This window comes from Oryzias latipes, chromosome 11 (genome assembly GCF_053564925.1).
Source record: "Oryzias latipes strain Hd-rR chromosome 11, Olatipes_Hd-rR_3.1".
NCBI lineage: Eukaryota > Metazoa > Chordata > Actinopteri > Beloniformes > Adrianichthyidae > Oryzias > Oryzias latipes.
Genome location: NC_136247.1, coordinates 14335027 through 14362846, shown reverse-complemented (window position 1 = coordinate 14362846; position 27820 = coordinate 14335027). Strand labels below are relative to the sequence as shown.

The 27820-nt window shown below is 41.4% G+C and overlaps 1 protein-coding gene and 1 long non-coding RNA gene across 2 annotated transcripts in view; one reads left to right on the top strand and one right to left on the bottom strand.

The window, feature by feature from the left end:
- The window catches only part of grin2da (glutamate receptor, ionotropic, N-methyl D-aspartate 2D, a), a 366952-nt gene that overhangs the window by 275716 nt on the left and 63416 nt on the right, over nt 1-27820 (top strand). The window lies entirely within an intron of this gene.
- LOC144995616 (uncharacterized) lies at nt 1872-8950 on the bottom strand. Its single transcript, XR_013659150.1, has 3 exons — nt 8728-8950; nt 4350-4476; nt 1872-4144 (listed from the first exon to the last, which is right to left on the bottom strand). It is a non-coding gene; the product is annotated as an uncharacterized LOC144995616 (long non-coding RNA).

The following is a 27820-nucleotide window of genomic DNA, read 5'->3' as shown; positions in this document are numbered from 1 at the left end:
CAGTTTCAGTTCTACCTTCGTGCTTCAGAATGCAGGAAAGTAAATTCTTCCACCGCATATCAGCTGAAGAAAATGAACAGAACCATGTGGGGATTCCAAGCTGCCTCACACAAGCCATGAGGTCTTTCTGGGCCGCCTGCCAAAATGCTGGCGTACCTCTGATTGGTTTTAAAAATCTGTACCCATCATCAAATTCCAACATCCTTTTAATAGAATCATCACTATTCAACAACTCTCCAGTAACTACTCGTTTATTTTTAAAATCATACTTACCTTTTCTTACTGCAATCGAAACATTTGAAACGACCTTTTCTAATTCTGTCATATATTGGGCAAAAAAAATATATTCCACATTTTGTGCAAAACGACAATCAGCATTAAGAATCCTGTTGTTAAAATATCGTGATAGAGTTAAAGGATGTTGTCTTCCATCATGAAATGTTGGTCCACCCTTAGGAAACAACACAGGAAAACATTTAGCCTCATTTGTAATATCGGACAACAACTTCACCGGACTATTGCCTTCAGCGGGAGCTACATTCAAAATGTGATCAAAATATTGATCCAAAGCCTCTTGACCAATGTCTACTGGCATTAGACAAGTGTCCTGGAACATGCAATGCTGCTGTCTATCATGCAGAAGTTCATCTCCTAAAACATTTGAATCGTCAACATTTGCAGTGCATTCAACATCTTTTTCTACCACATCAGATGTTTCTTTACAAAAACCATTAATCCAATCATTATTAAATTTCACGTTGTTATAATAAGAATTATGGCTTTGTAAAAACTGTAAAGCCTGCTTAACACGTTCCGAATCAACATACTGATATTCATAATGTCCTTTATAAGTAAGCTTCCGTTTTAATTTCACAGGCACAAGAGAACCCTCAATAGACATGCGTGGTAACAAATAAGTTGTTTGTTCAGTATTTGCAGGAACACAAGTAATAGGTCCATGCACGCCATTCTGCCCACCTTTGGGCAATGCCAACAGTTTCATAAATGGAATATGTAATGCTATTAAATGTTGTTCTAATAGAACAAATACTATTGCTTTTACACCAATTGGCACATCCAGCTTTACCACTACAATGAACACAAACAACAACCTCAAAATATTTATCACATTCCCGCAAATAAATTGCTTGATTTCCAAGTATTTTGTTCACAGGATTATACTTTCTCCATATGCTACCATTGTGTACAAAAATTTCTACTCCCAAAAAATTTGAAGTAGCTTGAATATCAATCTCAGATACAAAACTGCCAACATATTTCATACGTGACTTCAGAATGTACTCAGACACTGTGGCATATCCTTGACAAAGCAACTTCATATGAATGTCACTATTTTTTAGCATAAACTTAACAACAGCCAGTCGAACTCTTCTATGACACTTTTCAGAACCACTAATGACTCGAGAAATAGCTCGGAAAAAACTATTGCCATCATTTAATAGGACCTCTGTCTTACAAATAGAACCAAGCGTAACATTATTAGTTGGAATGTCTTCATTCTGCTTCACAAAATCCAAATCCAGATGTTTTGACAACAAAACTGCAGACTCGAATGACAATGGATGAAAACTGAAAACACTTTCAACTAAATTATTACTTTGCACAATTTCACTGTTTTGGTGATCATTGTTAACCAATGCACTACACAAAACATCGTTACAATCACCAACTTCAGACCTGCTATGTTTAACACTCTTGCAATCTCCTTCTGAAAGCATTTCTGAGTTCCTTTTACATTGCCTCATATGACCCAAAATATTATTTTCCATAGATTTACAAAACCCAAAACAACGCTGCTGCTAAAAAAAATTTGAACGCAAGTTACAACTTCATAATGACACTCATTTATATTTTGCAGATATATGCCTTGTTTAGAGATAGCTTTACGTTGACAGGCATATTTCAACCAACGTTCATTGTGATACGTATACACACTCACACCCAAGTAGTCAGCTGTAGCTTGAATTTCAACCTCTGTAGCCCAACTACCAGAAAATCTCATTTTAGAAACATTGAGATATTCATCCACAGACATATTTTCAGATCTCAAAAGAGAACTATAATTTCCAACATTTTTTTGTAAATGTGTAACAACTGAACGTCTTAACTTTATGTGATTTTTCTCAGTACCACTAATAACTTTGGACACAGCCCTAAAAAAGCAATTGCCATCAGCTACTATATGATCAGTTTGACATGGAATTCCCAACATGCCAACCTCTAGAGGGTTAGCACATGCAGTGTTTTCACAATGCACATTCAGTTGTTTACACAATGCTTGTGTAACATCAAAATCAACAGGATAAAACTCAAGTTTCTTTGATGAAACTTCACCAATAAACTCAACATCCAAACTAGCTTCATTAGCATCATACCATTTTGTCTTCTTTGATTCACATTGCCCAGTTAAAAGCTTACGCTTTCTGTTACTTTCAGGCAACGGTAAGGAACTAGTTTGAACATCTAAACTGCACCCAAAACCAAACTGTGACTCAGTATTTAATCCAGTTTTACAATCCTTCTCAAGCACACTTTGTTTATTTTTCTCACTATGATCATTGTCAGTCGCAGCAACGGATGCAATTTCAAAAGCCATTTCTTTCCCTGCAAGTGAAATACTCAAGCAACAAATATAATTGTATAAATCATTAAGACTAGGAAGGTACATGATAATACTTCTTCCATTTACATCTGCCATTCCAGTACCACTGCGTGCATGTGAATCCACCACAGCATAATGGCCGTTTTCTGAAATAACAGCACAAGTACTACTGCCTATGGTCAAAAAACATGTTTTATACTTGACAAGCATGTGCTCCAGTCCCTTTTTAAGAGTTATCACTTCACCACTGTCAACAAATTTACCATTACTCACATTAACAATCCCAGAAACATATTCACCATATTCAAACTTAAATAATTTACCATCAATTTCAGAATCCATGGGCAAATCAGGTACTGACAAAAACTTCAAATTTCCAGGGATGATTTTGTTTTCACACACCGAGGAGTACAGCTGATCACCAAGAAACACAACATGGTCCAAGTCTGTTGCCTCCCACTCAAAAACACTACGATCCGTGTGTTTAGCCAAACTCACCAGGGCTATTGCCATGCACTGCACACCTCTGTTTTGAAGCTGCCGATCTCCTTGATGAAAAGATCCCCTTACACAACGTTCTGTGTCAAATCTGTTACAATTGTTTTCATTTAAAATCACTGAAGATGATTTTTTTTTTAAATTACTGCCCTTTTTTCCAATTTTCAATGAATTTTTGCATTCCATTAACACTTTACATTGTTCGCCAACCACAATTTTGTCATTTAACTCCTGAACATGTTCTTTTATAAAACCAGTCTGTCTTTTGCCCAAAACTGACTGATTCACACGTGCATCCTCTGCTCCCAAACCAAATGTATTATTACACCCATCCCAAGAAGCTTCTTTCACAAACATTGAACTAATGCCAAACCATTCTGCATTCAAAGACTTTTTCAAGTTCCAAATGTGCAACATCAAGTCATTAAAGCAACTGTTGAAAACAGCCACAGATGTTCCAATATTAGAAAACATTCCAGATGAATCTCGTGCACCACAATCAACCACAACAAAATACTCTTTGTGATGAATGACAGCACAAACGAAACCCTGCAAATCCAACAAACACAGATCTTCCTCCATCAGTCGCTCCTGCATCATTTCATACAACAGTGAAAAATCTTCACTCTTTGAATCACTAGAATACACAGGCTCATTGATAGCAACATCCCAAATTCTTCCAAACACACTGAGCTTTTCAGAAACCTTGAATAACTTTTTGGAATTGTTTATACATCCATCACTTCCATTAAATGAACAAACCAACTGCACACCTTCATTTCTAATATTATCAACATCAGCGTCCCTCCATGTACACACTGGAGCAACAACATGGTTGATTGCAGCCACAACACAACATGTAAGTGATGTTGTACTATCACTTGAATTTGTTAATCTTACTTTCATTCCAGAAATCAAAGGCTTCTGTATTTGCTCCTGACACACACAACCAGAAGTTTTACCTTCTTCCTGAACCTTGCACACTTTGGTGCGACGCATATTAAATCCCTTCTTTCGTGGCATCTAAAAAAAAGATATAAAAATGAAACCACCATTAAAATAAGATTCTCATTTCTATTATGTATACATAAAGCAATACATTTATACCACACAGACCCATAATCAAAAACATAAAACAATATATTCAGACTATTGGAAAATAGTTCTACACAAATAAATGTAACATGTGTCCTATAATAGATTATTAAACACTGCAAATTTAACTTACCTTTACCAAACTCTTTAATGGCTTACAAAAAAAAGGTGCTCTGGAAAAACCAGCAAACAGCTCCTCTCTCTTTGTTGTCGAGACAAAGGCTCAGTCACTGGTGTGGAAGATCCCTCAGAGGAAAACTCTGGAGTTACAAATAAAATGTAAAAGAAATAACAAAAATTAACATTTATTAAAAAAAAATAAGTACATAAACTTTAATAGACATAAAATGCTAAATGCTCTTTGGGAGGCTAATCCATAGAGGAGGTCCATTACAACTGAATGAGGCCTTGCCGTGTGTGGGATAACCAAAAGGCCTGTATCAGAGGACCTCAGGGTCCACAGGGGCTCATACTTTAAAATCATATCAGATAAATATGAAGGCCCAAGACCATAAAAATATTTATAAACTACTAAGAACTTTAAAATCAATCAGCAGGCCAAGCAGCCATTTTAAGATCTGTGTGTGTTCCTGCAAATATATTCATAGTGGCTGCCATACACTAATAATTGACTATTTGAAAACATTTATACACAAATAAATTTAACATGTGTCCTATATGAGATTATTAAACACTGAAAATTGAACCTAAAACCTAAAAAGTACAAAATAGGTTGGAACTGATCTTCAGTGGAAATACTCACGGGTCAGCAGGCATTTAAAAGGTATTATATGTGAACTGACATGTATTTAATCAATTAGAAAGGAGTTTCGCTTGTTAATGTGGTTTAAAAACCGTAAAAACAATGTTCGAATAATTCAACGAGAACTACAAAGATGGTGGATAGAACCGCGGTCAAGTGAGCCGACATCTGTGGAAGTGCGGTCACGCCAGCCGTCACTGACTCTTTGCATGCGCGTTTACATCATAGTTTACGGTACACACGTCCAGCGAGCTGGAAAGACGGCATAAGCGCTGATATCACCTATATCAGTTACCCATTATAGAAATGACATGTACTGTACTCTGAAATAAATGAGAGTTATTGCATGCCCTGTATGGTTATTTAATGTAAAAATGTTTTCATTTGGATTGCATGTCTGTTCATTCCATAATAAACCACCAGAAATAACGTGTTTTGTCTGAAATATAATCAATCAGACACATTCTAAAAGTGAGATTTAACACTGACAAGAGTGTTTTGTGGGTTGTTGAGCATGACATGGAATGGAATCAAGCAGAAATGAAGAAACTCCAAGTAAAATCACATCTGGTCCTGTCAACTCTTTCTAAAGTTGCTACATTTAAGGTGACGCTAAACTTTCACTGGATTATTATTGGTAATAATGTTCATGATCATTACAGCAAGTTTGAAGGAAAGTGACTGGAGAAAATGAAAGATATTGACATTATAGTCTAATACAGGCTCCGTCAAATGTAGTTAAAGTGTAATATGTGAACCATACAAAAGGGCTTTTTATCAAAAGGTGACGCAAAACTTCCACTGGATTATGGTTGGTAATGATGTTCACTAACATCACAGCAAGTTTGAAGAAAAATGACTGGAGAAAATCAGAGATTTTGACATTATAGTACACCTAAGCATCCTGCTTGTATAGTTAAAATAAAACTTGTGAACCATTCAAAAGGGCACTTTATCAAAAGGTGACACAAAACTTTCACTGGATTATTGTTGTTAATAATGTTTACTAACATCACAGCAAGTTTGAAGAAAAATGACTGGAGAAAATTAGAGATATTAAAGTTATAGAACAATTCGGGTCTCCTCATTCACAGACAGTGTGTAATATGTAAACCTTACAAAATGCTACTTTTTTGTAAGGTGACGCTAAACTTTCACTGGATTATTGTTGGTAATAATGTTTACTAACATCACAGCAAGTTTGAAGAAAATTGACTGGAGAAAATTAGAGATTTTGACATTATAGTACACCTAAGCATCCTGCTTGTATAGTTAAAATAAAACTTGTGAACCATTCAAAAGGGCACTTTATCAAAAGGTGACGCAAAACTTTCACTGGATTATTGTTGGTAATGATGTTCATGATCATCACAGCAAGTTTGATGAAAATTGACTGGAGAGTATTAGAGATATTGACATTATAGTCTAATTCATCCTCCCTCATACATAGTCATAGTTGAACATTTGAACCATTCAAAATACCACTTCTTTCAAAGGTGACACAAAACTTTCAGTGGATTATGGTTAATAATGATGTTCATGATCATCCCAGCAATTTTGAAGAAAAATGACTGGAGAATATCAGAGAAATTAAAGTTATAGTTCTCCTAAGCATCCAGCCTTTGTGGTTAAAGTAAAACATGTGAACCATCCAAAATACCACTTTTTTCAAAGGTGACGCAAAACTTTCACTGGATTATTGTTGGTAATGATGTTCATGATCATCACAGCAAGTTTGATGAAAATTGACTGTAGAAAAGTAAAGATATTGACATATTAGACCAATTCAGGCTTCCTCTTACATAGTCATAATAGAACATGTGAACCATTCCATGTCATGCTCAACAACCCACAAAACACTCTTGACAGTGTTAAATCTCACTTTTAGAATGTGTCTGATTGATTATATTTCAGACAAAACACGTTATTTCTGGTGGTTTATTATGGAATGAACAGACATGCAATCCAAATGAAAACATTTTTACATTAAATAACCATACAGGGCATGCAATAACTCTCATTTATTTCAGAGTACAGTACATGTCATTTCTATTAGGGTTGGGCGATGTCCCCTAATTTGGCCGTTGACGATGTTTGCTGTCAACCATCGGGATGGGCGATGACATCGTCGGGGGGGGGGGGGGGGGTATTTTTACATTTTTCGTTCTTATATAACTGCTATTCGTTATTTTGCTTTTTTCCTCTTATTTCCCAACTAATGGTTAATCCGCGATGATCCAGTATAAACTGAGGGAAGTGACTTTTACAGAAAAAGTAACAAGCAAAATAGAAAAGAAGTGGTCCGCTCCCGCACTTAATTAGCGAAGTGGACCGGCGGAGGGCGGATTTACACTTTATGTTTGATGGGAAGGGGGGGGGGGGTACATGAGGCTCGTGTGGGAGATTTAAGACTGCGAGCCGTCCCGCAGCTCTAGGGGTACGAGCTATCAAACTCAGAACCGGGTCTAAACGTGTGTCTGAGCACAGCTCGGATCGTCAGCACACACAGCGGTTTGAGCTTCAAAGCAGAAATGTCGCTCAGTCCTTAGAAAACATTCAATCACGTGGATTTGTGTTTCCAGTCGTGTCCCGACTAAATAAAGGCTGATGTTATTCACAGGATGCAGCACCACCCAAAGCTAATGTTGTTAGCCCGTGTTAGCATACTGCTAATCCTGGCTACGTTCAGAAAAAGCACTGACCACACGGATTAAAATTCAAATGATGAGCGAACAGGTGTTTCATAATAACCGTAACATTATTAAAAGCACGTTTAGAAGATCGTCTCGTATTTTACCGAGCTGACATGTCAATGCATATAGCCGCTCGGCGCTGTTATCGTTTTGTATTGAATTGTTACCTTCAATAAAGTTTGGAAAAAAAGCCGCTCGGCGGAAGTTGTATCCTCTTCCGGTTTTCAAACTGCGCATGTGCGAATACTGCGCGTGTGCGAATGATTTATTCCGACCGAAATTGTGACCTTAGTGAACGTTTTTATATTCTGAAAACATTTTTCTGGGCCCATGTACATGGTTGGATTCTAATCCGACCATTGATCCCATCAGGATATTTTGTACATGTAACCGCGGCTTATGGTGTTGACGCGCAACGTGGCGGGGGCGTGGCATCACGATGGTGGTCTCTCCATCGGGATGTCAGTCACCCATCACGATGGACGATGATATCGTCCATCGGCACAACCCTAATTTCTATAATGGGTAACTGATATGGGTGATATCAGCGCTTATGCCGTCTTTCCAGCTCGCTGGACGTGTGTACCGTAAACTATGATGTAAACGCGCATGCAAAGAGTCAGTGACGGCTGGCGTGACCGCACTTCCACAGATGTCGGCTCACTTGACCGCGGTTGGATAGACTACAAAAAAACGATCTCTGAAACGGATAGAAACTTGTTGTTTGTCGATCAGAATCGATTCTACATGTCATTTTGTACGTTTGTGTCCGTTTAAAAAGAAAATTCGTCGGTTGGTTTGCTTTAAAAAGTCTTTAAAACTTACGTTCGCATCATAATGGAAGCGATCACTCCCGGTTCAACGAAGTAAAAGGTCAAATTATTTACGTTCGTCTTATCGATTTTAAACAACTTTTACGGTTTTTTATTCAATAAAATTGATTATCAGAAGGTGAGTAGTCATTGTGGCCATGTAAAAAAGGTTCGATGGTCGATTTAAAGTAACGGTTCGTTTACAAGTCGCGGGGAAATTCAAAATGGTGGTGACAAACCTACAGTCAAACTGAAGGCGTCCTGGTGCGGCGCGTCTAACCGGGTCGAGTTCTTCTCACTGGGGGTCCGGTAGTCTTCCTTGCTGGTCAGGGGCGTCGAAGATCGAAGTGTAGAGGAAATGAGGAAGTTCTAAAAAGAACTGATTTGCTCAAATTCGGCAGGCTTCAGCAAAATACTCTGTGGGGTGTGATTCTCCAGTCGTCCAGCAGGGGTCGAGCAGAGGGACGGCTGAGATGAATACACCCTGAGATCAATGTCTTGACCAGCTGCTTCACTCATGGTTTCCCAGCATGCCTTTTATCGTTCGTATTTGATGAAGTAGGTTGATTACATGTTATTGTTTTCATGAAATAATAGATGTTCTACTTCGTTTAGTTCCGTATGTATGTGTAGAACATTTTATAGTAATTATTGTATTGATCATTAGTCCGTTAGGGAACATTCTGGCTGTTGGGTTTCTGCCCCATTGGCATGAGTTCTCCCATGGACCAATCAGACAGCTCCGTTTTTAGTTTGATTCCAAAGGGTTAAAATCTAATAAAATTACATTCCAATCCCAAAGTGGTGGTGTGTTGTCTTCTTTGTGTTATGTCTGTGTTAAAAAAATGTTTTGTGGGTGATTCTGTTAGATAATTCTCACAAGAAACTTTTCCCAATCAGGGGTTGTGACGTCATTGCTTCAGGCAAGCAGGGATGAAAGCCTGAGCTAGCGACGGGTTGAAGATTTTTGTGAAGACCTGGGAGAGTTGATCGGCGCAGGCCCGCAGAACCTTTCCGGGAACTCCATCAGGTCCAACTGCTTTCCTGGGGTTTACCCTGCTGAACATCCGTGCCATCCGTGCCACGTCCATAAAGGCATTGTTTTTATATTTAGAGCTCTAAGCAACCAAACAGTTGTCTATATAAAAGAGCTTTTACAATTGTGCACTTTTAGCAGGCTGAAAAAATTATCTTTTTAAAATTGCCATTTCAAATTTGGGTTTTAAATTTTGTGTTCCATTTTTCTGTGCTTGTATTGGAAGGATTTGTTATTATTTTGTTTAAAAGTGCTACATATTGTATATACACATAATTTATTTAGAGAAATTTGCTATACGTTGTGTTTTTTGGTTTTGTAGTTTAATTTCATTGGATTTATATTAAGGAAAAGAAGTTGCAGCATTGATTAAAAAAGGATAAAAGAGACATTTACTGTCTAAGTCTTATGTTACATCTGTAGAACTGTACTGAGAGTTGGGTTTTGTTTTGGAGCACATTCATATGTTTTGTTTGTAAAAAAAAAAGATAAAATATTAGGTTAATTGCATTTTACATGACTAGAAAAGCAATGATTATTCATAAAAATCTATGAAAGACATACAAAACAAATGAAAAAGCAGTCTGCCCTCCCTCTTGTGTCTAAACTCTTGTCACCTCACTTCTGGGTTAGTTAGCATATGAACTGGCAGCTGGTGTGTGTGTGTGGGGGGGGGGGGGGGGGGGGTGAAATTTGACTCCAGCAACAGGGATGATTGAGGAGCAGGCTGCAGCATGAGGAAAAGACTTAAGCATGTAAGAGGAAATGACATCCTACAGTTGACCAGTTCATTTTATATCTGTAAAGAATATTCAAGAAGCATTTAGACATGTTCAGCTATATGCGTGTGAAACTTGGTGTGGATATTTGAAGCATAAGTAATTTTAAAACACACTTGTTTGGAGTCCAGACGGAAAAAGCACAGGTTTTGGGATGAATCAGGATTTTTTTAAAATCATCTGTTTCACCTGGACTTCTGAAAAAAATATGGAAGGCAGCAAACACAGATCCCTACATTTGAAAAAATAAATGGTGTTGATATATGATGATTAAGTTATGAAAAAAAATAGGTGTTTGTAGTTTTGCCTAAAAAGACGTTTTCGGACCTTTTTGGATGTAATGCTCTCTAAGATGTCACCTGTAACTTCAATCATTCTGAATTTTTTTAGGAAGCAGTAGCACATAAATGCCTATGAAAGTTGAATTCTTGGTGCTGATAACCTAAACAGAATTTATGCTAAAAATCTTTGTTCAGTCCAAAATTTCATTAAAAAAATCAAGTGATGAAGTTTCTCGTAGACCCTATAGTGTTACATATCAAAGCTGGAGGTTATTAAAGGCATCTAATTCTGAAATCTCAGCTTCCTGAGACAAACGGCTGATTTATAATAAATTTCTATTATTTGGGTGCACATAATCGACCACTTCCTGTTACGCAGGCACCGTCAGGTGTACACCCATGAAACTTTACATGATGAGAGAGGACCCTTCTGAGTATCTCCAGTTTTAATTTCATGCACATCGGACAAAGCAAAGAGAAAATACAGGGCAGAATGTGCCCAATGCAATAACTAGGTGGCGCTATAGAGCTCGTCCAAGATTGTCATATCCATGGGTTCAGAATAGAAGCTTCATCATATCCATTGAATTTCAGTGAGATTGGACAAGGAATGTGCACGTGAGAGCAACTTTTGTGTGCATAGCGAGATGCCCAACTTTGCCGCTCTGTCACGACCACACCCCCGCATTGAAAGTTATGGTTTTTTGTCAGAGTAAACTTCAATGGCTTTTCAACAGGTGGACGTCATTTTCAGGTGTGTCGGCTCATCCTACTCGGAGCAGTGATGCTCCAAGTCAAACATGTCATTTCCTCTTGCCAGCAGGTGGCGCTACACTTTTTCCAGATTCTTTCACTGCAGATGTGTTCAGAGTCAGACTACAATCATGCATATCAATTTTTGATCAGATTGGATTATGCATGGCTGAGTTATGGCCATTTTTCTTTTCATGGCGTGTTTTCGAAACAACGTCGAATTTCTACGCGCCGCCACGGTCACAAACTTCTGTAAAAACTTAAAAGCTTTGCAATTTAACATCGGACATGTGTCTAGTTTACAAAACCAAAGTTTGGAGTCATTATTCACAAATCTCTAGGAGGAGTTCGTTCTAGAAGGAGGCCTGCAAATGTCCAAAATAGAGCAAAAATGACATATTGACATCAATATAGCAGACTTCCTGTGCGACTGACAGCTTGGTACCTACAGACTTTTTTGTAGGTTTCCATCTGATGAACATGCCCTGAAAAAATCAAGCTTGTACGTTAAAGCGTATGCGGGGCGTCGGGACAAAAGTCAGTGTAGGTGGCGCTGTCGAGCCATTTTTGCGCACCCATGCCAATTTCTCATAAAATACGAAATTTTTCGCGACCCCTGATGTGTGTGCCAAATTTGGTGAGTTTTGGGGTATGTTAAAGGCCTCAAAAATGCGATTCTTCCGGCAGAAGAAAAATAATAATAATAATTAAAGCTACAAGTAGCATTTAGCGGGCCCGAGCACGTGCGACCGCATGGCACGAGCGACCGCCCCGTGAGCAACGCCCTGCTCGAGCCATTCTCGTCGTTTTTTCTTGTCCATTCTGGAGCTCCAAGCTATTGTTAATACGACAGCAGCCTGGGGGGGGGGGGGGGGGGGGGGGCTGTAATCTGTTGCCTTAAGGGACAAAGAATTTTGCATATAGCATGAAAAAAATTCAAGCAATGATGATAATTGCTATCACTGTCCCTAAGGATGAGAACAATAGAACTCATTCAATTTCCACTACAATGTCTAGATGAGTGTCAGCTATGTCTGATAACTTGGCCAATTAGCTGGACCGGGATCTTGCAAAGTGCAGGTGGTTAACGTCCAGTGTAATGAGTCTGTGGACGGCAACAGTACAGCATAGCTTTTGGTTTCCACAAGAGAAGAACTCCTGACACATCTGCCCTAACAGACAACTACAAGAGGAGTTGAAATGTATAACACGGTGAAGGAGTTTTTGTGCAGAAAAAGGTACAATTAGAAAAGCTGGTAGCAGTGACTGCAGATGGGACTCCTGCTATGACCAATAGACAAACAGGTTTCATCACTCACTGTAAAGCTGACCCAGACTTTCCAAAATGTCTGCATTACTGCTGCGTCATTCACCAGCAGGCCTTATGTGCAGAAGTGATTGGCTCTGGACATATAATGACTCTTATTCTGAAAATCGTAAACAACCTCAGCTGCAAAGCAAAACAGCACAGGATTTTTAAGGTGCTATTGGAGGAGATGTCTGTTGAATATGGTGAATATGAACATTGTGAATCTGAACTTGCATTCTTGACTGACATTACTGGAAAACTAAACCACTTGATCTGCGAGCTGCAACACAATGGCAAAACTATTTTTTTTTGACCAGCCTGCCTGAGCCAGTGTTTTTCTTGTGGGGATCTTTTCTGCCAGGGCTTGTCAGCTTGGTCAGTGGATGTTGCTGCAGTTGTCTCCCTTGCTGGGACAGCTGGAGTTAAACACAGCAGCTCACGGCTCTGAAGTGGACCCCGTTGCTGTCCCAGTCTGGATGGGCACTGTGGCGATGTTCCAATGGCCAGGCTGGCTCCTGGTATAAAGAGATTCCCAAATACCATTTCCTAACCGCAGAGCCAAGGATGTGTTTACATGTTTAGGTCAAAAATGTGATGGACAGCTTCATGTTGTCTAAACATGCCACCCTGTTATTAATCCAGTTGATATGGTTCTCCATCTGTGTCTAGGTGATAGAAAAGCATTTTTTTTTTATATTTAGAGCTCTAAGCAAACAAACAGTTGTCTATATAAAAGAGCTTTTACAATTGTGCACTTTTAGCAGGTCTCTGAGTTCATGTGACCAATGTATGGTGGATTTTCACAGACCTTGTTTAAAACTGAAGGTGAGAGAGACTTAGAGAAATGGCTTCATTGTTCTGGAGTTCTTTGTTTCATCCACAGAAGAGTAGAATTGGTGATTGATTTTGAAAAGCTGCTGAAAAAAGTATCTTTTCAAATTGCAATTTCTAACTTGGGTTTTACATTTTGTGTTCCATTTTTTGTGCTTTATTTGGGAAGCATTTGTTATTTGTTTGGTGTTTTTAAGGTTCTGCAAATATACACATCATTTTTTAGAGACATTTGTTATCAGTTGTGTTTGTTGATTTGTAGTTTAATTTCATTGGATGTATAGATGTCGTGTGGGGGGGAGGCTCGACAGCAGGTAGGACCCAGGCGCAGAGACGGGAGGCAAACGGGTTCAGGGCAAGTGGGTTTATTTAACTAACAAAAAGCGCTGCAGAGCAGGATGACAAAACTAAAAACAAAAACTTACTGTGGCATGGCAAGGGACATGGACGCCAGACAAGAAGACGTGATCAACATGAGCAGAAGTTAATGGACCAGCACAGGAGGAAGGCAGAGACAAGACTTATATACAGACAGGGCAGACAAGACACAGGTGAACACGATTAGGGCAGATGGGGACCAAAGGAAGTAAAACTCAAAAACATGACAAGACAGGAAACCTTTCAAAATAAAACAGGAAACAGAACCAAACAAGACAGAACAAGAACTAAAGCGAAAAAAAAGACAACAAACTGAAACCATGACAATAGAAAGGAAAAGAAGTTCAAACATTGATTATAAAAAAGGATATAAGAGATAAAAAAAAAGAAAAAGGAAAAGAAAAAAGATAAAATATTGATTTAATTGCATTTTGAATGAATAAAAAACAATGATTAATAGAATCAGAAATCAGAAAAAGTTTTATTGCCAGGTTCAGTAGAGCGCACTTTACAAAACGAGGAATTTGACTTGGTGTATAGTGCAATTAAGAATAAGTTAAAAATTAAGTTAACAACAACAACACACTATATACAGTAGAGTAAGGTGAATTAAAGTGGGAGCACAGATGGGCTGGGATGGTGGGGCCTGTAAGTGGCACCGACAGTCCTTTGGTGGGCGGGGGGGGGAGGGGGGGGTCACCTGGGGGAGTTGGGGTTCTGTTCAGCAGGCTGACTCTAGTGGGGAAGAAGCTGTTCTTGTGGCGCGAGGTCCTGGTCCTGATGGACCGGAGCCTCTTGCCAGAAGGGAGGGGCCGAAAGAGATTATGTCCTGGATGAGAGGGGTTGGCTACAATCCTGGCTGCCCGCCTCCAGGTCCTGGAGATGTGCAGCTCCTGGAGAGACGGGAGGTGGCAGCCGATCACCTTCTCTGCTGAGTGGATGACGCGTTGCAGCTTGGCCTTGTCTCTGGCCGTGGCCGCAGCGAACCAGACTGTGATGGAGGACGTGAGGGTGGATTCGATGATGGCGGTGTAAAAGTCTACCAGCATCTTTTCAGGGAGGTGAAACTTCTTCAGCTGCCTCAGGAAGTACATCCTCTGCTGGACCTTCTTAGTGATGGAGCTGATGTTCTGCTCCCACTTGAGGTCCTGGCTGATGATGGTTCCCAGGAAGCAGAAGGACTCCACAGAGGTCACCGGGGAGTCACAGAGGATGACAGGGGGGAGGGGGGCTGGGGCCTTCCTGAAGTCCACTGTCATCTCCACTGTCTTCAGAGCATTAAGCTCCAGGTTGTTAGCGCTGCACTATGACACCAGCCTGGCTATTTCACTCCTGTAGGCCGACTCATCTCCGTCAGAGATGAGGCCGATGAGTGTGGTGTCGTCAGCAAACTTCAGGAGTTTGACAGACAGGTGACCAGCTGTGCAGCTGTTTTTGTACAGGGAGAGTAACAGGGGTGAAAGGACACAGCCCTGGGGGGATCCGGTGCTTGTGGTCCGAGTATCTGAGACGAGCTTCCCCAGCCTCACATACTGCTGTCTGTCCGTCAGGAAGTCTGTGATCCACCTGCAGGTGGAGTCAGGCACATTCATCTTGGAGAGTTTTTAATACTAAGTCTAGACAGATTTAACACAGGTTTTTGGATGAAAAAGGATTTTTTATAAATCATCTGTTACACTTTTAAGTCTGAAAAAAATATGGAAGGCAGCAAACACAGATCCCTACCGTTTTTAATTTTTTTGTGCTGATATTTGAAAGATAAGTTATGCAAAAAAATAGGTGTTTGCAGTTTTGCCTAAAAAGACGTTTTCGGACCTTTTTGGATCAAATGTTGTCTAAAAGTTCACCTGTAACTTCAATCATTCTGAATTTTTTTAGGAAAACTAAACCACTTCAACTGTGATCTGCAAGGCAATGGTAAAACTATATTTTTTATGGAACAGCCTGCAGTGTTTCTTGTGGGGATCTTTTCTGCCAGGGCTTGCCGGCTTGGTCGGTGGTTGTTGCTGTTACCAATCCAGTTGATATGGTTCTCCATCTGTGTCTAAGTGATATAATCAGAATCAGAATCGTTTATTGTCATTGTACATGGGGATACAATGAAATTGCAGCAGCCTTGGAGTGAAGGAGTTACATAAAATAAAAATAAAAATAGAATAGAAAAAGAAATACTGTATTTACAACTCTTAACAAAAAATGAACAATATGGACAGAAACTGTTAAATATTAAATATTTGTGAATAAAATAGAATGGAATTACATGAGTTGCTGTGAGCACAGCTTAATAAATATCAAGTTATTGCACAGTGACCCGGTTAGACAGTCAGGATATTGCACGCATTGTAGTAAAATTAGAGTGAGGTGTGGTTGGTGGACGTATGTGCATTCCGTATGATAATTGCCTGTGGAAAAAAGCTGTTTCTTAGTCTGTTTGTCCTGGTTCTGATGGACCTGTACCTCCTTCCAGAGGGCAGCAGTTCAAACAGAGGGAAAGCAGAATGGGTGGAGTTAGTGGTGATGCTAGTCACTCTGCTGAGGCAGCGAGACTGGTAAATGTCCTTCAGTGAGGGGAGGGGGCAGCCGATGATCCTCTGCGCTGTCTTTACCACTCTCTGGAGACTCTGCCGTTCTGCTTCAGTGCAGTGGGAAAACCACACTGTGATGCCATAGGACAGAATGCTCTCAATGGTTGAGCGGTAGAACGCTACCAGCAGCTCCTGGCTGACGTCGTTCCTCCTAAGTTTTCTCAGGAAGTGCAGGCGTTGCTGGGCCTTCCTGATGACAGTCATGGTGTTGTTAGACCCTGTGAGGTCAGCAGAGATGGTGGTGCCCAGGAGGGTGAAGCTGTGGACCCTCTCCACACAGTTTCCATCGATGTAGAGTGGGGGTGGATCTGTTCTGTTTTTTCTGAAGTCCAGGATGATCTCCTTGGTCTTGGTGGTGTTCAGGATGAGGTTATTAGCCTGACACCACCTTGAGAGTTTCAGGACTTCGTCTCTGTAGGCCGTCTCGTCGTCCCCAGAGATCAGCCCCACCACAGTAGTGTCGTCTGCAAACTTCACCACGGTGTTGCTGGTGTGGGCTGGTCTGCAGTCTGCTGTGTACAGTGTATACAGCAGAGGACTCAGCATACATCCCTGTGTGGAGCCTGTGCTCAGCGTCCGGGTGGAGGAGAGGTGGGGGTCAAGTTTGACTGTCTGTGGTCTGTTTGTCAGGAAGTCCTTGATCCACGAGCAGGTGAGTGGGTGGAGTCCTAGTTCAGACAGTTTGTTGACCAGAATGTCAGGAATGATTGTGTTAAAGGCTGAGCTATAGTCCACAAAGAGCATCCTGGCGTAGGTGTCTCTGTGTTCCAGGTGGCTCAGCGCAGTGTGGAGGGTGATGGAAATGGCATCATCCGTTGATCTGTTTGCTTTGTAAGCAAACTGGTGGGGGACGAAGATTGGAGGGAGGGAGTCTTTGATGTGTCCCAGGAGCAGCCGCTCCAGACACTTTGTGATGACAGCAGTGAGTGCAACTGGGCGGAAGTCCGTGAGGAAGGCTGTGGATGAGGACTTTTTGGGTATCGGGATGATAGTGGATGACTTCAGGCAAGCAGGGATGAAAGCCTGAGCTAGCGACAGGTTGAAGATTTTTGTGAAGACCTGGGAGAGTTGATCGGCGCAGGCCCGCAGAACCTTTCCGGGAACTCCATCAGGTCCCGCCGCTTTCCTGGGGTTTACCCTGCTGAACATCCATGCCATCCGTGCCACGTCCATAAAGGCATTGTTTTTATATTTAGAGCTCTAAGCAACCAAACAGTTGTCTATATAAAAGAGCTTTTACAATTGTGCACTTTTAGCAGGCTGAAAAAATTATCTTTTTAAAATTGCCATTTCAAATTTGGGTTTTAAATTTTGTGTTCCATTTTTCTGTGCTTGTATTGGAAGGATTTGTTATTATTTTGTTTAAAAGTGCTACATATTGTATATACACATAATTTATTTAGAGAAATTTGCTATAGGTTGTGTTTTTTGGTTTTGTAGTTTAATTTCATTGGATTTATATTAAGGAAAAGAAGTTGCAGCATTGATTAAAAAAGGATAAAAGAGACATTTACTGTCTAAGTCTTATGTTACATCTGTAGAACTGTACTGAGAGTTGGGTTTTGTTTTGGAGCACATTCATATGTTTTGTTTGTAAAAAAAAAAGATAAAATATTAGGTTAATTGCATTTTACATGACTAGAAAAGCAATGATTATTCATAAAAATCTATGAAAGACATACAAAACAAATGAAAAAGCAGTCTGCCCTCCCTCTTGTGTCTAAACTCTTGTCACCTCACTTCTGGGTTAGTTAGCATATGAACTGGCAGCTGGTGTGTGTGTGGGGGGGGGGGGGGGGGGTGAAATTTGACTCCAGCAACAGGGATGATTGAGGAGCAGGCTGCAGCATGAGGAAAAGACTTAAGCATGTAAGAGGAAATGACATCCTACAGTTGACCAGTTCATTTTATATCTGTAAAGAATATTCAAGAAGCATTTAGACATGTTCAGCCATATGCGTGTGAAACTTGGTGTGGATATTTGAAGCATAAGTAATTTTAAAACACACTTGTTTGGAGTCCAGACGGAAAAAGCACAGGTTTTGGGATGAATCAGGATTTTTTTAAAATCATCTGTTTCACCTGGACTTCTGAAAAAAATATGGAAGGCAGCAAACACAGATCCCTACATTTAAAAAAATAAATGGTGTTGATATATGATGATTAAGTTATGAAAAAAAATAGGTGTTTGTAGTTTTGCCTAAAAAGACGTTTTCGGACCTTTTTGGATGTAATGCTCTCTAAGATGTCACCTGTAACTTCAATCATTCTGAATTTTTTTAGGAAGCAGTAGCACATAAATGCCTATGAAAGTTGAATTCTTGGTGCTGATAACCTAAACAGAATTTATGCTAAAAATCTTTGTTCAGTCCAAAATTTCATTAAAAAAATCAAGTGATGAAGTTTCTCGTAGACCCTATAGTGTTACATATCAAAGCTGGAGGTTATTAAAGGCATCTAATTCTGAAATCTCAGCTTCCTGAGACAAACGGCTGATTTATAATAAATTTCTATTATTTGGGTGCACATAATCGACCACTTCCTGTTACGCAGGCACCGTCAGGTGTACACCCATGAAACTTTACATGATGAGAGAGGACCCTTCTGAGTATCTCCAGTTTTAATTTCATGCACATCGGACAAAGCAAAGAGAAAATACAGGGCAGAATGTGCCCAATGCAATAACTAGGTGGCGCTATAGAGCTCGTCCAAGATTGTCATATCCATGGGTTCAGAATAGAAGCTTCATCATATCCATTGAATTTCAGTGAGATTGGACAAGGAATGTGCACGTGAGAGCAACTTTTGTGTGCATAGCGAGATGCCCAACTTTGCCGCTCTGTCACGACCACACCCCCGCATTGAAAGTTATGGTTTTTTGTCAGAGTAAACTTCAATGGCTTTTCAACAGGTGGACGTCATTTTCAGGTGTGTCGGCTCATCCTACTCGGAGTAGTGATGCTCCAAGTAAAACATGTCATTTCCTCTTGCCAGCAGGTGGCGCTACACTTTTTCCAGATTTTTTCACTGCAGATGTGTTCAGAGTCAGACTACAATCATGCACATCAATTTTGGATCAGATTGGATTATGCATGGCTGAGTAATGGCCATTTTTCTTTTCATGGCGTGTTTTCGAAACGACCTCCAATTTTGACGCGCCGCCATGGTCACAAACATCCATAAAAACTTAAAAGCTTTGCAATTTAACATCGGACATGTGTCTAGTTTACAAAACCAAAGTTTGGAGTCATTACTCTCAAATCTCTAGGAGGAGTTCGTTCTAGAGCGAGGCCTGCAAATGACCAAAATACAGCAAAAATGACATATTGTCATCAAAATATCAGACTTCCTGTGCGACTGACAGCTTGGTCCCAAGAGACTTTTTTGTAGGTTTCTATCCGATGAACATGCCCTGTTAAAATCAGGTTTGTACTATAAAGCATATGGAGGTGCTCGCGAAAACAAATTTTGCAGGTGGCGCTATTGAGCCATTTTTGTTTACCTATGCCGTTCTCCTATAAAATATGAAATTTTTCGCGACTCCTGATGTGTATACAAAATTTGGTGAGTTTTGGGGTATGTTAAAGGCCTCAAAAAGGCGACGGAAAAGTCGGAAGAATAATAATAATAATAATAATAATAATAATAAACCTAACAGATACAATAGGGTCCTTGCACTCCGTGCTCGGGCCCTAATAATAAACCTAACAGATACAATAGGGTCCTTGCACTCCGTGCTCGGGCCCTAATAATAATAATAATTAAAGCTACAAGTAGCATTTAGCGGGCCCGAGCACGTGCGACCGCCTGGCACGAGTGACCGCCCCGTGAGCAACGCCCTGCTCGAGCCATTCTCGTCGTTCTTTCTTGTCCATTCTGGAGCTTCAAGCTAATGTCAAAAGGAAAGCAGCCTGTGGGGGGTGTGGGGGGGGGGGTACTGTAATCTGTTGCCTTAAGGGACAAAGACTTTTGCATATAGCATGAACGAGTGAGTGAATGAGCAACGCCCTGCTCGAGCCGTTTTGTGTCGTTCTTCCTTCTGCATTCTGGACCTGCAAGCCACATTTAACATGACAGCAGCCTGTCGGCGAAAGGTGGTGGTGGGGGGGGGGGGGGGGGGGGCTGTAATCTGTTTCCTTTAAGGACAGATATTTTTTCATATATTGTGAAGAAAAAAAATTCAAACAAAGCTTTGTTTAGTCCTGCTCATTTTCTCATCCAGAAGGCCTTTTCAGATTAAAAAGTTGTCAATCAAGCAATGATGATAATCATTAACACTGTACCTAAAGATGTGAAAAATAGAAGTGATCTAATTTCCACTACAATGTTTAGACATGTGTCAGCTATGTTTGATAACTTGGCCGATCAGGTGGACCGGGATCTTGCAAAAGCGCATGTTGTTTTGCATCCAGTTTGAAGAATCTCTAGACAGCAGCAGTGCAGCTCAGCTGTGTTTGTTTGTTTTTTTTGTTTTTCTTTACATCAAGAGAAGAACTCTTGACAGAACTGCCCTTACAAACAAATATAGGAGGAGTTGAAATGTATAACACGGTAAAGAAGTTTTTGTGCAGAAAAAGGTACTATTAGAAAAGCTGGTAGCAGTGACTGCAGACGGGGCTCCTGCTATGATCAATAGACAAACAGGTTTCATCACTCACTGTAAAGCTGACCCAGACTTTCCAAAATGTCTGCATTACTGCTACTTCATTCACCAGTAGGCCTTAAGTGTAAAAGTGATTGGCTCTGGACACTAAGTTGGAGATATGTAGGAGGCATCTCATTCTGAAATCTCAGCCTCGTGATACAAACGGCTGATTTTTTATGAATTTTTAATTATCTGACTACAACGCAATCAACCACTTCCTGTTTGGCGGTGGCTTGCGCAGGCACCGTCAGGTGTATACCCATGAAACTCTAAATGATGAGAGAAGACCCTTCTGAGTATCTCCTGTTGTAATTTTATGAACATCGGACAAAGCACAGAGAAAAAACAGGGCATAATGTGCCCCATGCAATAACTAGGTGGCGCTATAGAGCTTGTCCAAAGTTGTCATATCCATGGGTTCAGAATGGAAGCTTCATCATGTCCATTGAATTTCAGTGAGATTGTACAAGGAATGTGCACGTGAGAGCAACATTTATGCATGGCGAGACGCCCAACTCTTTGACCTGGTGTATAGTGCAATTAAGAATAAGTTAAAAATTAAGTTAACAACAACAACACACTATATACAGTAGAGTAAGGTGAATTAAAGTGGGAGCACAGATGGGCTGGGATGGTGGGGCCTGTAAGTGGCACCGACAGTCCTTTGGTGGGCGGGGGGGGGGGGGGGGGGGTCACCTGGGGGAGTTGGGGTACTGTACAGCAGGCTGACTGCAGTGGGGAAGAAGCTGTTCTTGTGGCGCGAGGTCCTGGTCCTGATGGACCGGAGCCTCTTGCCAGAAGGGAGGGGCCGAAAGAGATTATGTCCTGGATGAGAGGGGTTGGCTACAATCCTGGCTGCCCGCCTCCAGGTCCTGGAGATGTGCAGCTCCTGGAGAGACGGGAGGAGGCAGCCGATCACCTTCTCTGCTGAGTGGATGACGCGTTGCAACTTGGCCTTGTCTCTGGCCGTGGCCGCAGCGAACCAGACTGTGATGGAGGACGTGAGGGTGGATTCGATGATGGCGGTGTAAAAGTCTACCAGCATCTTTTCAGGGAGGTGAAACTTCTTCAGCTGCCTCAGGAAGTACATCCTCTGCTGGACCTTCTTAGTGATGGAGCTGATGTTCTGCTCCCACTTGAGGTCCTGGCTGATGATGGTTCCCAGGAAGCAGAAGGACTCCACAGAGGTCACCGGGGAGTCACAGAGGATGACAGGGGGGAGGGGGGCTGGGGCCTTCCTGAAGTCCACTGTCATCTCCACTGTCTTCAGAGCATTAAGCTCCAGGTTGTTAGCGCTGCACTATGACACCAGCCTGGCTATTTCACTCCTGTAGGCCGACTCATCTCCGTCAGAGATGAGGCCGATGAGTGTGGTGTCGTCAGCAAACTTCAGGAGTTTGACAGACAGGTGACCAGCTGTGCAGCTGTTTGTGTACAGGGAGAGTAACAGGGGTGAAAGGACACAGCCCTGGGGGGATCCGGTGCTTGTGGTCCGAGTATCTGAGACGAGCTTCCCCAGCCTCACATACTGCTGTCTGTCCGTCAGGAAGTCTGTGACACATTCTGTGTCAGGCACTTTCATCTTGGAGAGTTTTTAATACTAAAGATGTATGAAAGACATACCGAAAAAATATGTCTTTCAGTGTTTAACTGGCTGTCTTTGGATTATGCATGCCTGAGTAATGACCATTCTTACTCCTCATCTCTCTGTTCACTGCTTGCTAATTTACATAGGAGATGGGGTCCCAGCAGGAGGGGGCGGGGTTGTAACACGACTCCTTCAGCAGAGCCAGGCTGAGAGAGGCTTTGACATGTAAGATGTTAGATGTTAGAATGCTAGATGTTAAAATGACCAGTTCATTTTATATCTATGAAAATATTCAGGGACCTATGGGACATGTTCAGCTATAGGTTTGTGAAAATTGGTGTCGATTGTTGAAACATAAGTTACCATAAAAAAATGTTTGTTTGGAGTCTAGACAGATTTAACACAGGTTTTTGGATGAAAAAGGATTTTTTATAAATCATCTGTTACACTTTTAAGTCTGAAAAAAATATGGAAGGCAGCAGACACAGATCCCTACCGTTTTTAATTTTTTTGTGTTGATATTTGAAAGATAAGTTATGCAAAAAAATAGGTGTTTGCAGTTTTGCCTAAAAAGACGTTTTCGGACCTTTTTGGATGAAATGTTGTCTAAAAGTTCACCTGTAACTTCAATCATTCTGAATTTTTTTAGGAAGCAGTGGCACATAAATGCCTATGAAAGTTGAATTCTTGGTGCTGATAACCTAAACAGAATTTATGCTAAAAATCTTTGTTCAGTCCAAAATTGCATAGGAAAAACACCGGTATGAAGTTTCTCGTAGACCCTATAGTGCTATCTATCAAAGTTGGAGATTTGTAAGAGGCATCTAACTCTGAAATCTCAGCTTCCTGAGACAAACGGCTGATTTGCTATGAAGCTTTGTTTTATGAGTAAGTGCAATTGACCACTTCCTGTTTGGGGGGGCCTTATGAAGGCACAGTCAGATGTACACCCATGAAATTTTAGATGATGAGAGAGGACCTTTCTGAGTATCTCCAGTTTTAATTTCATGCACGTCGGACGAAGCGCAGAGAAAAGATAGGTCAGAATGTGACATAAAATGTATTTGTCAATATCTAGGTGACGCTGTGGAGTTCGTCCAAGATTGTCATATCCATTGGTTCAGAATGGAAGCCTCATTACCTCCATTGAATTTCAGTGAGATTGGACAAGGAATGTGCACGTGAGAGCAACTTTTGTGTGCACGGCGAGACGCCCAACTTCGCCGCTCTGTCACGACCACACCCCTGCGTTGAAAGTTATGGCTTTTTATCAGAGTAAACTTCAATGGCTTTTCAACAGGTGGACATCATTTTGAGGTGTGTCGGCTCATCCTACTTGGAGCAGTGATGCTCCAAGTCAAACATGTCATTTCCTGCTGCCAGCAGGTGGCGCTACACTTGTTCCAGATTCTTCCACTGCAGATGTGTTCAGAGTCAGACTACAATCATGCATATCAACTTTGGATCAGATTGGATTTTGCATGGCTGAGTAATGGCCATTTTTCTTTTCATGGCGTGTTTTCAAAATGACCTCCAAGTTCGACGCGCCGCCACGGTCACAAACATCCGTAATACCTTTAAAGCTTCGCAATTTAACATCGGACATGGGTATAGTTTACAAAACCAAAGTTTGGAGTCATTATTCATAAATCTCTAGGAGGAGTTCGTTCTAGAAGGAGGCCTACAAATGTCCAAAATAGAGCAAAAATGACATATTGACACCAATATAGCAGACTTCCTGTGCGACTGACAGCTTGGTACCAAGAGACTTTTTTGTAGGTTTCCATCTGATGAACATGTCCTGAAAAAATCAAGCTTGTATGTCAAAGCATATGCGGGGGCTCGGGACAAATGTCACTGTAGGTGGCGCTGTCGAGCCGTTTTTGTGCGCCCATGCCAATCTCCTGTAAAATACGAAATTTTTCGCGACTCCTGATGTGTGTGCCAAATTTGGTGAGTTTTGGGGTATGTTAAAGGTCTCAAAAAGGCGACTCTTCCGGCGGAAGAAAAAGAATAATAATAATTAAAGCTACAAGTAGCATTTAGCGGGCCCGAGCACGTGCGACCGCATGGCACGAGCGACCGCCCCGTGAGCAACGCCCTGCTCGAGCCATTCTCGTCGTTTTTTCTTGTCCATTCTGGAGCTCCAAGCTATTGTTAATACGACAGCAGCCTGGGGGGGGGGGGGGGGGGGGGGGGCTGTAATCTGTTGCCTTAAGGGACAAAGACTTTTGCATATAGCATGAAAAAAATTCAAGCAATGATGATAATTGCTATCACTGTCCCTAAGGATGAGAACAATAGAACTCATTCAATTTCCACTACAATGTCTAGATGAGTGTCAGCTATGTCTGATAACTTGGCCAATTAGCTGGACCGGGATCTTGCAAAGTGCAGGTGGTTAACGTCCAGTGTAATGAGTCTGTGGACGGCAACAGTACAGCATAGCTTTTGGTTTCCACAAGAGAAGAACTCCTGACACATCTGCCCTAACAGACAACTACAAGAGGAGTTGAAATGTATAACACGGTGAAGGAGTTTTTGTGCAGAAAAAGGTACAATTAGAAAAGCTGGTAGCAGTGACTGCAGATGGGGCTCCTGCTATGATCAATAGACAAACAGGTTTCATCACTCACTGTAAAGCTGACCCAGACTTTCCAAAATGTCTGCATTACTGCTGCGTCATTCACCAGCAGGCCTTATGTGCAGAAGTGATTGGCTCTGGACATATAATGACTCTTATTCTGAAAATCGTAAACAACCTCAGCTGCAAAGCAAAACAGCACAGGATTTTTAAGGTGCTATTGGAGGAGATGTCTGTTGAATATGGTGAATATGAACATTGTGAATCTGAACTTGCATTCTTGACTGACATTACTGGAAAACTAAACCACTTGATCTGTGAGCTGCAAGACAATGGCAAAACTATTTTTTTTTGACCAGCCTGCCTGAGCCAGTGTTTTTCTTGTGGGGATCTTTTCTGCCAGGGCTTGTCAGCTTGGTCAGTGGATGTTGCTGCAGTTGTCTCCCTTGCTGGGACAGCTGGAGTTAAACACAGCAGCTCACGGCTCTGAAGTGGACCCCGTTGCTGTCCCAGTCTGGATGGGCACTGTGGCGATGTTCCAATGGCCAGGCTGGCTCCTGGTATAAAGAGATTCCCAAATACCATTTCCTAACCGCAGAGCCAAGGATGTGTTTACATGTTTAGGTCAAAAATGTGATGGACAGCTTCATGTTGTCTAAACATGCCACCCTGTTATTAATCCAGTTGATATGGTTCTCCATCTGTGTCTAGGTGATAGAAAAGCATTTTTTTTTATATTTAGAGCTCTAAGCAAACAAACAGTTGTCTATATAAAAGAGCTTTTACAATTGTGCACTTTTAGCAGGTCTCTGAGTTCATGTGACCAATGTATGGTGGATTTTCACAGACATTGTTTAAAACTGAAGGTGAGAGAGACTTAGAGAAATGGCTTCATTGTTCTGGAGTTCTTTGTTTCATCCACAGAAGAGTAGAATTGGTGATTGATTTTGAAAAGCTGCTGAAAAAAGTATCTTTTCAAATTGCAATTTCTAACTTGGGTTTTACATTTTGTTTTCCATTTTTTGTGCTTTATTTGGGAAGCATTTGTTATTTGTTTGGTGTTTTTAAGGTTCTGCAAATATACACATCATTTTTTAGAGACATTTGTTATCAGTTGTGTTTGTTGATTTGTAGTTTAATTTCATTGGATGTATAGATGTCGTGTGGGGGGGAGGCTCGACAGCAGGTAGGACCCAGGCGCAGAGACGGGAGGCAAACGGGTTCAGGGCAAGTGGGTTTATTTAACTAACAAAAAGCGCTGCAGAGCAGGATGACAAAACTAAAAACAAAAACTTACTGTGGCATGGCAAGGGACATGGACGCCAGACAAGAAGACGTGATCAACATGAGCAGAAGTTAATGGACCAGCACAGGAGGAAGGCAGAGACAAGACTTATATACAGACAGGGCAGACAAGACACAGGTGAACACGATTAGGGCAGATGGGGACCAAAGGAAGTAAAACTCAAGAAACATGACAAGACAGGAAACCTTTCAAAATAAAACAGGAAACAGAACCAAACAAGACAGAACAAGAACTAAAGCGAAAAAAAAGACAACAAACTGAAACCATGACAATAGAAAGGAAAAGAAGTTCAAACATTGATTATAAAAAAGGATATAAGAGATAAAAAAAAAAGAAAAAGGAAAAGAAAAAAGATAAAATATTGATTTAATTGCATTTTGAATGAATAAAAAACAATGATTAATAGAATCAGAAATCAGAAAAAGTTTTATTGCCAGGTTCAGTAGAGCGCACTTTACAAAACGAGGAATTTGACTTGGTGTATAGTGCAATTAAGAATAAGTTAAAAATTAAGTTAACAACAACAACACACTATATACAGTAGAGTAAGGTGAATTAAAGTGGGAGCACAGATGGGCTGGGATGGTGGGGCCTGTAAGTGGCACCGACAGTCCTTTGGTGGGCGGGGGGGGGGGGGGGGGGAGGGGGGTCACCTGGGGGAGTTGGGCTGCAGTGGGGAAGAAGCTGTTCTTGTGGCGCGAGGTCCTGGTCCTGATGGACCGGAGCCTCTTGCCAGAAGGGAGGGGCCGAAAGAGATTATGTCCTGGATGAGAGGGGTTGGCTACAATCCTGGCTGCCCGCCTCCAGGTCCTGGAGATGTGCAGCTCCTGGAGAGACGGGAGGTGGCAGCCGATCACCTTCTCTGCTGAGTGGATGACGCGTTGCAGCTTGGCCTTGTCTCTGGCCGTGGCCGCAGCGAACCAGACTGTGATGGAGGACGTGAGGGTGGATTCGATGATGGCGGTGTAAAAGTCTACCAGCATCTTTTCAGGGAGGTGAAACTTCGTCAGCTGCCTCAGGAAGTACATCCTCTGCTGGACCTTCTTAGTGATGGAGCTGATGTTCTGCTCCCACTTGAGGTCCTGGCTGATGATGGTTCCCAGGAAGCAGAAGGACTCCACAGAGGTCACCGGGGAGTCACAGAGGATGACAGGGGGGAGGGGGGCTGGGGCCTTCCTGAAGTCCACTGTCATCTCCACTGTCTTCAGAGCATTAAGCTCCAGGTTGTTAGCGCTGCACTATGACACCAGCCTGGCTATTT